The sequence below is a fragment of the Macaca thibetana genome, chromosome 8 (assembly GCF_024542745.1).
Source record: "Macaca thibetana thibetana isolate TM-01 chromosome 8, ASM2454274v1, whole genome shotgun sequence".
In the NCBI taxonomy this organism is placed as follows: Eukaryota; Metazoa; Chordata; class Mammalia; order Primates; family Cercopithecidae; genus Macaca; species Macaca thibetana.
Genome location: NC_065585.1, coordinates 125919049 through 125933185, shown reverse-complemented (window position 1 = coordinate 125933185; position 14137 = coordinate 125919049). Strand labels below are relative to the sequence as shown.

At 39.6% G+C, this 14137-nt stretch overlaps 1 protein-coding gene across 7 annotated transcripts in view; it reads right to left on the bottom strand.

Moving 5' to 3' along the window:
- Nucleotides 1-14137, bottom strand: part of MTUS1 (microtubule associated scaffold protein 1) — a 162831-nt gene that overhangs the window by 125358 nt on the left and 23336 nt on the right. Inside the window, exon 1 of one of the 7 annotated variants that reach the window (XM_050801936.1) lies at nt 11941-12015. The exons of 4 other annotated variants lie outside the window; for them this stretch is intronic. The gene's annotated coding sequence lies outside the window, so the exon portion shown is untranslated. Of the gene's footprint in view, nt 1-5878; nt 6015-10687; nt 10745-11940; nt 12016-14137 lie in introns of those variants that run through there. 2 more of the 7 variants (XM_050801937.1, XM_050801934.1) reach the window with 2 other exon arrangements.

Here is a 14137-nt window from a genome sequence, read left to right as displayed (position 1 = left end):
GGTCAGGAGTTTGAGACCAGCATGGTAAAACCCTGTCTCTACAAAATATACAAAAATTAGCCGGGCGTGGTGGCATGCACCTGTAATCCCAGCTACTAGAGCGGCTCAGGCAGAAGAATCGCTTGAATCCGGGAGGCACAAGTTGCAGTGAGCTAAGATTATGCCACTGCACTCTAGCCTGGGCCACAGAGCAAGACTCTGTCTCAAAAAAAAAAAAAAAAAAAAAAAAAAGACTAGCTGTCATGTATACTTCACCATCACTAAAATACAGACACACACCCACACACACAGATATATATACATATACACACATACACACACACACACACACACACACAGACACACACAATTCCTTTGGTTTTATTTCTTGGCTCTTTCAGAGACAGGTCAACTCAATTCAAGGACAGTATACTCTCAATTTTCTGGTAAAGTCCGTTACTACATCTCTTCATAAAAATAGCCACTCACAAAATCAGGTATCACAGGGCTTCTAAACTACCTCACGACAAACAGAAATAGCACCAAGAATTGGTTCTCAGTTTTCACAAATCCTCTCCATTCATTATCATTTAAGTTATTTACTATATGAAATTATATACTTTATATACTATAAAATTATTATATACTACAAATTAAGAGATCTTTATGCTAGCATCAGTTTACCTTTGTTTTAAAAAAAAAAAAAAAAAGCCTAATTGTGACTTTAGAGGCATTTTAAGACTAGTTGACACCGGGTGCCGATTTAGGGAATTTTTGTCACCAAGTTCAAGTTCGTTACAGCTGTCAAAGATCATAAAACTGAAAGCATACAGTATTAGCAGAAACAAGTCTTAGCGGTGTCCATGCAATTTTAAAGAGAAGAACAGAAACTTGGCAACCAATGGGTAATTAAATGTCTGCAGAGCATCACATATGAGTACACCCAGTACACAAGTAACCATCATCCTTGATGAGAATGAAAAAATGTTTAATTCCCACTCATCCCAAAGGTCACACACAAGCCTCATTCCTCCATGAGATCTCCTCCTACTCAACATGGCTATCTTTTTACAAGTCTAATATGCACACCTCTCTCAGCACTTGAATGGAATAACTGTTGCAGCATTTGGGAGTTATTTTTCTTTTAGACATTTGCAGATCTTATCTCAAGGTAACTAACAGCCCAGAGTTAAGTATTTGTGAGGCAATCTATGCGAACTCTGAACTTACCTTGGTGGCTTATATAAAATATGTAGAATGCACGGCAGGAGCCTTTGTAAGAAAGTATTATACTGGTTTTCTGGGGGTTTGTTGTTGTCGTTTGGTCTGAGAATGTACTGCTAACCTCTCTTTTGTAAGAGAGAACTGATTTTGACACATATTTTAAAATATGATAGTGCAGAGCTAATGGATGTTAAAATTTTATTTTGTCTTGGTAGGTAGATTGAATTGAGAATCATATTATCAGTGTATCTGAGAATTATATGACCAGCATATTTTAAAATATGGTATCTATTATAATCATATTTTAAAGTATGACAGTGTAGAGCTAATGGATGCTAAAATTTTATTTTCTTGTTTTAGTAGGTAGACTGAATTGAGAAGCGTATGATCAGTATATCTGAGAATTAGATGACTAGTATATAGTAAGACTGGACACAATCATTTGCCATCTTTTCCTGTTATCATCACATAGTGTGGGTGGGGAGAGTGAACGGAAATCACTCCAGAATAATGATAAATGGTTTTTAAGACTCTGTATTGAATACATTCCAGCTGATAATGACTTTTCTGTTTTCACTTTGGTGGTATCAGCCTCAGGGTAAAAAAAATGTATTTATAAAAAACAGTTTCATAAATCTGTTATAAACAACAAAGTTTTATACGAATGTGTCATTTCATTTCTAGACTGTTGATAATAAGGATTTGGGGCCAATTTTGATATATGAATGTATTGTTTCTACATGCGGTGATTAAAGTTCTCTACTAGCAGTTAAAAAAAAAAGAAAGTGAAAGGTGGTGAAAGGGGCTGGGTACAGTGGCTCATGGCTGCAACCCCAAAACATTAGAAGTCCAAGGCAGGAGCAATGCTTGAGGCCTGGAGTTCGAGACTAGCCTGGGCAGCACAGCAAGACCCCCATCTCTTAAAAAAAAAAAAAAATCAGCCAGGCATGGTGGTGCACACCTATGGTCCCAGCTACTCTGAAGGCTGAGGGCAGGAGGACTGCCTGAACCCAGGAGTTCGAGGTTGCAGTGAGCCATGACCAAGCCACTGCACTCCAGCCTGGGTGACAGAGCAAGACCCTGTTTCTTAAAAGAAAAGAAAAAAAAAAGGTGTGAAAGAGACTGAAGTGCAGTAAGATGCTCCAAGTTTGGGGGTTGGGGAACATGAAGATAAAAAAAGGCAACAGTTTGGTCAGCTCAAGAGTTTGGCTTCTACTCTGAGGCAATGTGAGTCTGCCAAAGAAGTTATGATGGAGACGGATGCTTCAAACTGGCTGAAGGTGGAAGACCTAGTGAGGAGAGACTGGACGCACGAAACTGCTAGGGCAGATGTGAACCCCTGGCAGTGGCAGCAAGAGGCAAGGGAGAGGACAAGCCAGACATGCTTAAAAGGCCACTGCCGTGTCCTCTGCACTGAGCAGCAGAGATGCTGGCACACAATATGTGCCCAATACAGGTCTGTTGAATTAAACATTATTTTAAAAGACTACTTTACTTTCATTAATATTTAAAGAAGGAAGCCACAGCAGATAGTATCAGAGAGCTTTATAAATAATCTATCACATTCTAGAGAGATACACAAAGGATTTACGCTTTGAGTATAAACTAGGGGAGTTTTAGAATGTTCTCTCTTCTCTTTCTTCAAATAAACTAATTTGTGAGCTTAGGATATTAATTCTGGATGTTCTAGGGCCTCAAAGGTCTTTTACTCAATCCAAAACAAATAAAAGAGAGGTTCAAAGAATGAATAAGAGATCTGGGTTAAAATGAATAATTTATTAAGCATAGAGACAGATACTAGTTTAATTATCTAAGGAAAAGTAATTTGCTTCTTTCTAAAACACACACATTTAAGACTATTTAAAAGAAAATCATATACAACAAAGAAAGCTATGAGAGAAACTCTGTTTATGCCATGGTTAAAAAAAAAAAATCAAAATGACCTCAACAAACATGTATCACCCCCTTTCCCTACCCACCCTCAAAGCCACATGAGGTTTGTATTTAAAACATCTTTAAGAGCCTTTTTGCAGTAATTAGAATATTTTTTATTGATATAGTCAAAAATTACCAAGTGTCTTATAAGCAGATAGAATTCCCCTACCTCCAAAATAAAAAACAAAAACAAAAAACAAACAAACAAAAAAAACCATTACAAGACCACCAGCAGAGAAGAGAGAGTCCTGGTGGGCAGATGGCATTCCACAGTCCTCTAAAACTGCTATCAAACACACCAGAAAAGTAAAAGAACCATCCAAAAAATCATTTTTACACCAATAAATAAAGATCAAACAATTAATGGTATTTTGTTTACACTTCTGGAGTAGAGTTTTCGGGGGTTTTTTGTTTTTGTTTTTTTAATATGTTTACAACTTAAATGGGCATTGGAGTGGAAAACTGACTTACTCTGTCAACAGCACGGTATAGTCAGTTTGTCTTAGATAATTCACACTAAGCAATTAAAAAGCCTTTGCATGAGCAAGCCCCCAGTTGATGAGGACAAGGACAGCACCCCTGAAGGAGAAGCTCCCAGCAACGCCTGCAGGAAGTATAAAGATACAAGACAAAGTCAATTAACTGACCTACTGAGGTTCAAGAACTCTGATTCCTCAAGTTCATTCCAAAAAATGCTTTCATTCCAATTTTTTTTTTCTCTCAACAACTTCCTAAAACCTCCAAGCCAGCATGTGGAAGACCCCACACATTCACAAACTCTTAAAACTGCATTTCTGAAGGCTTAGTCAGTAATCTTAATAAGGAAAATGGTTTAACATTTTCAGGGCATCCTATATTCTTTAAACATATCATAAAAGCAGCAGAAATAACAAAGTTGTGTTTCCCTCAATCCTCATCTCTTGTTGCCAAGACGGCATGAAAGCCAAATTGCCAAGTTTAAAATGCTCAGATCATTTTCAATTATAAGCATTCAAGTAGTTTCAGTTTTCTTCTCAGCAGACCCACTGCCACACTCTTTGCTTACATCCACACACACACAGACACATACACACACACACAGACACATACACACACACACACACACACACACAGACACACACACACACGGGGGGGAAGCACTACAATCAGAATCACAATGCAAAGGTGACAAATAAGCAAGGTTCTAGACACTTCAGATGGCATATAAGTATATAATACATAATAATTTCCGCCGCACTCCATACAATTGTTGGCGTAACCATAAAATAACCATAGTCAGGTATAATAATATACAACATGTTTACATGTTGCTTAATGAGAGTTTTTGTACTGGATACTTTAACCCAAAGCAGAGCACTACATTTGACTATTATCCTTTCCAAAAAGTGCACAAGGGTGTACTCACTTTTCTGCATAATAATCTTTGCATTTTCAAACATTCTAAATTTAGCCTGAAGTAGGGGTAACCCAATAAAGTATGATAAATACCACAAACAAAATATAAGCAGGTGCAAAGCATCTAAGATTTAACGAGCAGCTTTAAAAAAAAAATCACTTTTGAAACTTGAGTGGTTTTAATTTAAATGCCCCAAATCAACCATACCAAGCTAACTTACCTATAGTCCTCAGAATATCAGAACCAACTGCTATAAACGTTAAGAGACGTCTTATTCAAGTTAGCTGTCCAAACAAACATTTTTAATGCTTTTGGTTGCACCTAAGAGACTGTCTTTTTCATGGAGCAATGCAGAAACTACAACCAGACTAAAGGAAATCCAAACACCAGACCATACACCGACGCCTCTCTGGGGACTATGATTATTCAAAGACCAGCTCAGCCTGGCAGCAGTAATAGGGCTGAGTGTAATGACTTTTTTTTTTCTTCCAAACTGAAGAATTTTCCTTGGACTCTCTGCCAATGAAACATCACAGACTTCTCTGACGCTTTATAGGCAGAAAACTTGTACGCAGATGTTTCTTGGTTATACTATACACATCACTTACAGTAAAACTGAAAACAAACAAAAACACGACAAGCTCTTCAAGCAATTTTCAGACCATGTCTGAAAACAGAAGGGACTTTTGCCTGTCAGATTAAATCAGCGTTCACTGTGGCTGGCTGACTGCTTCTGGATTAAAGAAACTGGAATATTCCAGTGATCTGGATAATACAAAAGGAAAAAAGTTTTTTTTTTTGTTTTTGTTTTTGAGACGGAGTCTCGCTCTGTCACCCAGGCTGGAGTACAGTGGCCCGATCTCAGCTCACTGCAAGCTCCGTCTCCCAGGTTCACGCCATTCTCCTGCCTCAGCCTCCCGAGTAGCTGGGACTACAGGCGCCTGCCACCTCGCCCGGCTAATTTTTTGTATTTTTAGTAGAGACAGGGTTTCACCGTGTTAGCCAGGATGGTCTCGATCTCCTGACCTCGTGATCCGCCCGTCTCAGCCTCCCAAAGTGCTGGGATTACAGGCTTGAGCCACCGCGCCCGGCCTAAGAAAAAAAGTTTTAAAGGTAAGTCGTTAAGTCTGCATCTATAACATTACTGGAATTTAGATTTAAGGAAAAACCTTCATTAACCTGGCTACAATTTTACTTCTCTTTTCCTTGACTAATTACCTATACCAATAAATTCTTAGGAGTGTCATATCCTTTAAACTTAGGAAGTTCAGACTGCTCAAAAATTCTCAAGTTAATAATAAATACAATAATGTGCGTAAGGAAAAGTTCCTGAAAGATACATACCGTCTCATTAGCAGTGGTTCACCATCTCAGGTCAGTGATGAGGAATCGGACGCAGGGGCATCTTCTGCATTGTAAGTTTGCTTTACACATTTATATAATGATTTAAATATTTATAATTACTTTTGGAATTTTATTCAAATATCAAAACATTAAAACATATTTATGCTCCAATGGAATCAAATACATGCTTCATGGATTGAACTTTTCAAGTCAACATTCCTTTCACAGACACCGCAATTCAAAGATCTGGAAATCTTTTATTCAGAATCTTGGGCCAGCATATCTGCTCTCAGCAATGTGAATAACTAGTGTCATCAAAGCTGTTACTTTACAAAATAGTCAGTGTAGTCCCTAAATAAATGTCTTTCAAATTCCAACAACAGATTGTCTAAACCAGACACCTGAAATGCATGCCAAGAAGTCTTGCAAGCAGGCAGTCTACACATGAAAACAAACCCTACAATAGATTCGCTTGAAATTCAATACAACTCTTACAACAAAGACAATTTTACTATTTTCCTATAAACAGGGTCCACTTGTGGAAAAGACATTGACTCACATGGATAATTCATCTTCCAGTGTTTAGAGTGGCTGAGTTCATTTAACCCAATCTACTAGATCTATATGTGAGAAAACTGAGGTCTAGAGAAAAGAAGTTACGATTTCTAGTAGTGTCTACTGCATAACTCTAGGAGTCACCATTCACACCGCATTCTATGGACAGAAACTTCACTGGTCCATTTAAAGATGATTGCCACCGTGCCCCTAGAATTGTGCAGGGTAGCGGCCTAGATGACTTTCAAGATCACACAATTATTTAGAGGCAGAATCAGGATCAGAATTATCTCCCATCTCTTCTTTAGTTTACCGTCATCTTGCCTCATAAATGTATGAAATAAAGCAAAATACAAGAGCATTTAGGATAAAACTCTAATTTTTATCCTTTTTAAAACCTGTGCATTTAGCCACCTTAGGTGAAATGGCATCAATACCGCAGACTAATCCTGCCTTCAGAACATCATATTAAAAGGAATGCCTATAGAAACGAGACACACACGTACAAAACAAAATAACTGAAACATTTAAAGATGTCCTACACCAATACACTATATTAAATACTTTGTGTCCCAAAGCTACAGGTGAAAACAAGAATATTTCACTTGTATTATCCAAACTTGAATCCCTATTGTTTTCAATATCCCTACTGACTGTACCACAGAGGATTTAAATAAAGAGATTCATAATTATGACTGTCATATTACATCTGCTAAAACGTAATTATCTGGCCCTGCTTCCCAGTAGAAGAGGCCAGTGTACTCTGTACTGATGTCATACCAAGGAAGCACTTTTGGCTCCAATCACTGATGCCAATTAAGATAAGAAACCAGTACATTCAGTACTCTAGTGGGCTGTTGCAAAGCAGATTAACTTTTCCTACAAAGAGAAACTAGGCCCAAAACCAGACACAGTATGTTCAACTTCTTTTTATAACCTGCTATCATTCAATGTGAAAGAAAACCTAGGCACTAAGTAAAAGCATTTCAGATCATTACTTTGTAACCAGCCAGAGCAGTTCTTCTAATTTCTGAAACCACCACCCGTGATTCAGCACCAAAAAAACACAAAGGAATAAAAGGTAATGAGAAACCATATGAACATAACGTGCCCTTGAAAAGCACTGGCATGGAAATGACTTGAAGATTATATAACCAGAGTAATCCATATTAGAGAATCAAAAGGAGATTACACTCCCAAAGATACATTCAGAACAAAAGCTACTATGAACTAAATTATCCTGCTAGTTTCCTCAGTTCATGCAATATACACACACGTACAACCTCCCCCTCACTTTCACCTAGTTGGGATGAGAAGTTAACTTAGGCTGAACGACTATTATTTCTCTTTACTCCTAGTATGACAGAGAGGATCCAAGAGAAAAAAAGTTGTACAGTAAAATATAAAGATTATGAATCAGAGCCCCAAGGAAAATAAAAGATTGTATTAAATATCACTGCAAATCAATGTCCCTGAACCGAACTTTTCAAATATTTTGCAGTGTCTCAGATCGCCATATGTAGTGCAGCAATGGGGGAAGAGTCTTCAAGAGTCATGCTAGCCACACTGTCATTAGAGGTGGCCTAGAGATGCTCTGGGGTTAACTGAAACAAGCCAAAAAGCCCAGTGTCTATATCAATGGCCTTCCTATACAAAGGCAAATCTAGGGTAAGATACCTCACTTTGATGTATATGTATGTTTTCTGTCGCTACACCACAGACTGGGTAACTTATAAGCCATCAAAGTTCATTTAGGTCAGGGTTCTGCAGATTGAAAGTCCAAGAGCACAAAACTGGTGTCTGGTGAGGGCCCTCCTGCTGTGTCATAACATGGCGAAGGGCATCACACAGTGAGAGAGTAAAAGCCTGCCAACTCAGGTCTCTCTTCTTACAAAGCCACCAGTCTCATCATGGGGGCCACATCCGATGAACTCATCTAAATCTAATTACCTCCCAAAGACTCCACCTCCAAACATATAAAATTTGGGAGTCACATTCAAATCACAGCAATGGAGCACCAAAATCCCACAGAGTCTTTCCAGGAAGAACTCTGACATGTCCCTCATCACTCCTGTCTATGTCAACCAGCTTGGACACACATCTACACATGCATGTATCAATGACTAGCATTTCTGAGGTGGAAGCTAGGGCCCAAAGCACACTATATGTAAATAGGACTAGGAGGTAAACCTAACCATTCCAACGTCCATGTTCTTCCCCGTCGTGCAGCCCTCACACCTACATTCCCTCCTTCAGCTCCCTCACCTCATTATGTGACCTTAACAATCCTGCTGGTAAAGGCAATCCCCAACCCACAAGCACATAATCTTCCAAAGTTTGATTGGAGATTTATTTAACTCAAAGCTCATTTTCCTAGATAAATGCTACTAACAGCATTTCTCTCTTAATAGCATTCTGTTAAGAAGCTCCCAGGCTGCCCTCCAATCTGAAACCCATTTAAACCACAAAGCAGCTACTACTAGTTTGGGAAAAAAAAATACCCCTTAACATCTGCATACAGGCCTAAAAGCTGAACACCAGTTAAGACTTGGTTTCGATGTGGATAAAAGAATCAAAGGTGTTGCTTTTCCTACTTGATTCTGGCTCCTACCACCTCAGTATCAAATCAGAAGAGGGTAAGGACTGGGGAAGAAAATGAAAGTTAGTTTAGCACTTTCTAAAAGGTAAAGAAAAGAAAGGGGAGGTGACGCCACCAGCCACTGGGGTGAATCTCATGAGAAGATGCTCAACATCATCAGTCTTTAGCAAGATGCAAATCAAAACCACAATAAGATACCACTTCACACTCGTTAGAACGCCTATGATCAAAATGCTGGTGAGGATGTGGAGAAACTGGAATGTCCTCGCATTGCTTGTGGAAATGTAACATGGTGCAGCAGCTGTGGAAAATAATTCCGTGGTTCCTCAAAGAGATAAACATAGAATTGCCGTCTGATCAAGCATTCCACTGTTACACCCCCAAAACTAGAAAATAGAAACTCCAAGAGATATTTGTACACCCACGTTCACAGCAGCAGTGTTTACAATAATCAAAAAGTGGACACCACTGACAGACGAGTGGATAAACAAAATGTGATCTATACATAAAGTGGAATATTATTCAGCCATAAAAAGGAAAGAAATTCTGTTACATGCTGCAACATGGCTGAACCCTGAAAATATAATAAGTCAAAAACAAAAAAAACAGAAAAGGACATACATTGGATGATTCCACTTAAAGTACCTGGAGTAGTCAAATGAATAAAGACAGAAAGTCAATTCGAGGTTAACAGGGGCTGGGGGAGGGGAACACGGGGAGCTACTGTTAAATGGGTACACTTTCTGTGTGGGATGATGAAAAAGTTCTGAAAACATTGGTGATAGATGCACAACTTTGCGATGGTACTTAATGCCACTGAACTGTACATTCAAAAACGGTTTAAAATGTAAATTTTACGTTATATCTCTTTTACCTTTAAAAAAAAAAAACAAGCAACACCACAAACTACAAGAGTCAGAGCTAACAGCTTCACCTCACAATACCTCAACTTTCGCAAACTACAGAATAGGAGAAAAATATCGTACCACCTCTGGGATCTGGAAATCCCAGAGTATCTGTAGACCTCAAATGCTAAATCCTCAAATGCAAAGCCACCACAGGACAGCGAGCATCACCCCCTACACACCTGCCAGGTGGAAGCTTTTCTAAGCTAGACGGTCACACAGAAAGCAGCCATGTGTACACATGAGCAAGTTTCCTAAGTTTACAAGTTCTGTTGTTCAAATCTTCAATAAAATTCTCAGTCTATTAAGTATCATAAAAGAGACATTATTTCATAGAAGAGTAAAATTATCACAGTAACCACAGCAGTATGCTGACAAAGATGTTTTTGATGTAAAAGATGTTTTACAATACATTACTAGGACAAACATCTGGACCCATGGCCACCAGACATTGGGCAAACAGAGCTCAGGTACAGACTCCTGGTGAGGCAGCCTGGGCAACCTGAGTGACCCCAGTAGGGGCCTAAAAATAAAAGTGACCACAAGACACACAGCCCGATACTGAGTTGCATGACTACGCACGCATTTCTGGGTTAAGTCAAGGTGCTTAGGTTCCCACTGGGCCACCAAGCCATTCAGCACCAGTGCTGGTCTCATTTGCAGGCAAAGAGTGACACAACTACCTCTTCACGGAACACTCCCAGGCAAGGCCCACTTAATAAGGAGGTCCTTCTGCAGGGTCAAACCAACCTCAGAATGCGCCATGGTGCTGAGCGGTCTTTAAAACTTGCTTGTATTTGCAGTCAGTCAACCGCAGATTGAACATAGTCGGGAGAAAAAGAAATGTAACAATAAAAAATACAGTATAACAAAACTAATATAAATGTATTTACATAGCACTTACATTAGGTATTAAAAGTAATCTAGAGATGATTTACAGTCTGGAAGGATGTATCCTTTATAGGCAAATAGTACGATATTTTATATAAGAAACTTGAGCATTCTCAGACTTTGGTATTGACGGTGGAGGCAAGGGTGATCCTGGTAACAATCCCAGCAGAGACCTACGGACAATACACAGAAGTCTCAGATAGGAGGTCCGGTGCAGTCACGCCTGTAATCCCAGCAATTTGGGAGGCCAAGGTGGGTGGATCACCTGAGCTCAGGAGTTCACCAGCCTGTCCAACATGGTGAAACTCTGTCTCTACTAAATATACAAAAATTAGCCAGGCATTGTGGCGCATGTCTGTAGTCTCAGCTACTTGAGAGGCTGAGGCAGCAAAATCACTTGAACTCGGGAGGTGGAGGTTCTAGTGAGCTGAGATTGCACCACGGCACTTCTGCCTCGGTGACTGAGACTCAGTCTTAAAAAAAAAAAAAAAAATTAAAAATCTCAGATACAAGGCTTACATAAAGCAAGCATTCAATAAATGTTGACTGTAAATTAGATTTTCTTTCCTATTAAACATCACTCATAGGTGACAATGAGTGATATTTAATCACTACTAACAACTATTTTCATATCTAAATACAAATTTAAGGAAATAAATGTGTAATACTCCCTGGACTCTCTCCTCTTTTAAGACCTAATTTTAACTGCGCTTTTGGAGAGCAATTTCAACAGCTGTAAGACTTGATTTCATGGTATCTTACTTAAAATGGAAAACCTGGGTGTGGGCTTAGCTCACAATAACCCCCTTTCTCTGAACACAGCCCCTCCTACTCACTGAGGTGGGTTCCACTAAATGAACTAGTGAATTAGCCCTCGTGCAGACACTTAACTCTAATAGTATGTGATTTTCCCACCACCCGCATTTGGATTTGAAACAGGTGGTCAGGGCCAGGCACAGTGGCTCATGCTTGTAATCCCAGCACTTTGGGAGGCCAAGGTGGTTGGATAACCTGAGGTCAGGAGTTCGAGACCAGCCTGGCCAACATGACAAAATTCCGTCTCTACTAAAAGCACAAAAAAAGAAAAATTAGCCAGGCGTGGTGGCACACACCTGTAATCCCAGGTACTTGTAGGCTGAGGCAAGAGAATTGCTTGAACCCAGGAGGTAGAGGCTACAGTGAGCAGAGATCACACAACTGTACTCCAGCTTGGGTGACAGAGTGAGACACTGTTTTAAAAAAAAAAAAAAAAAAGTAGTCAGGCACAGTGTGTCCCTGGAACTAAAGAACATAAATCCAGGGGCTGTGCATCAGCCACCTTCTCCACACACCCAGAAGCAGAGAAAGCAAATCTCTACAGACATGGATGGGACCAATGTACCAAGAGGAGCAGAAATGAAAAACAGCGAGGGTTAGACTGCCTCACTGACTTGGTTCCTGAGAACCTGCCAGACACTGAGTTCTTAAAAGGACTCCATATCCTTATCACACCTATCCACTTTTTGCCCCTATTTGCTTGAATTTTTATGACTTTCGATTAAGAGTCTTAAGTAAACTGTCAGAAATTTATTATAGGAAATATTTGAGATTTTCAGTATATTTTCCACATCTGTGAAGACTTAGAAATGAAAATGTTGACAACAAGGAATTAGAAAATTACACTACAGTAATTCAATAAAATACAACTATTTATATACTATGCAGTTTACAAAACTAGGAAAACTATTTCTGTTTTATGATTACTGCTACGTAAAATATGTAAAAAAAAAAAAAAAAGCAACACAGGAAAATAAAACAGATGTGGGTGGGGGTATGGAGCTGTGGGTTACTGACGCCATTTTAATATCTTGTCTGTGTTATTAAACTAGGAAGAAAAATCTAATCACCAAAAACAAGAAATAACCCAAATGTCCATCACTGGTGGATTTTTTTTTCTAATTGTGGTACATTCATATGACGAAATACCACTCCACAACAGAAAGGTAAACCACTGACACACAAACCACACAGATGTATCTCAAACACACACGCTAAGCAAAAGATGTCACACACAAAAGGCTCCGCACTGTACAACTACATTTATATAATATTCTGGAAAGGCCAATCTAAGGGAACGGGACTGGTGTTTGCCTAAGAATGGGCAAAGACTGAAAGGGACACAAGGGAACTTTGAAATAATGAAAATCTATTTCGTTGACTGTGGTTGGTGGTTGCACGGCTACATGTGTTTGTCAAAATTCATTGTACTATACACCCAAAAAGTGCAAATTTTGCTACATGTAAATTATACCTCAATAAACCAGACTTAAAAATAAAGAGGAGGGCCGGTGTGGTGGCTCACGCCTATAATCCCAGCACTTTGGAGGGAGGAGGCAGGTGGATCGCTGGAGCCCAGGGGTTCGAGATCCGCCTCAGCAACATGGTGAAACCCTGTCTCTACCAAAAAATACAAAAATTAGTCAGGTGTGGTGGTGGGTGCCTGTAGTCCCAGCTACTTGGGAGGGTGAAGTGGGATGATAGTTTGGGCCCCGGAGCGGGAGGCTGCAGTGAGCTGAGACAGCACCACTGCACTCCAGCCAGGGTGGCCAAGTAAGACCCTATCTCCAAAAACATATAAAAATAAAAACAAAGAAGACACTGAGCTCAGACACCAAACCAAAGCTACTGAGGCACCTGTAAGGTGTCTGTTTTATAATACTGGACGACATTCATTCATCAAATGTACTGAGTGCCCATCTTACACTGAATGCTCTGCTATGAGCTAGTACAGAGTAAACGAAATAGACAAAAAAAATAGACACAACTACATAAACAAACTACAGGTCACACAGAAAAGCATGGATGTTCTGATTGCTATTATGGGAGCAGCAGTCAGGGAAGGCCTCTGTGAACAAGTCACACAAGCTTAGACCCCAGGAACAAGTAGTAGGTAAGAAGGCAGAGATTGGAAAGGTTTCTAAATGTGTCATTACAGCAGTAGTTAATAGCAACTCAACTGTTTCAACACATGAAGCATGGTTACAGTTTACTAGTTTGCTACGATAAGGATTAGGGCCTCCTACATAAAAAGCCCTAGTAAATGAAGGTCTTTTTTTTTTTTTTTTTTTTTTTGAGACGGAGTCTTGCTCTGTCACCCAGGCTGGAGTGCAGTGGCCGGATCTCAGCTCACTGCAAGCTCCACCTCCCGGGTTCCCGCCATTCTCCTGCCTCAGCCTCCCGAGTAGCTGGGACTACAGGTGCCGGCCACCCCGCGCCGGCTAGTTTTTTGTATTTTTTTTTTTTAGTAGAGACGGGGTTTCACCGTGTTAG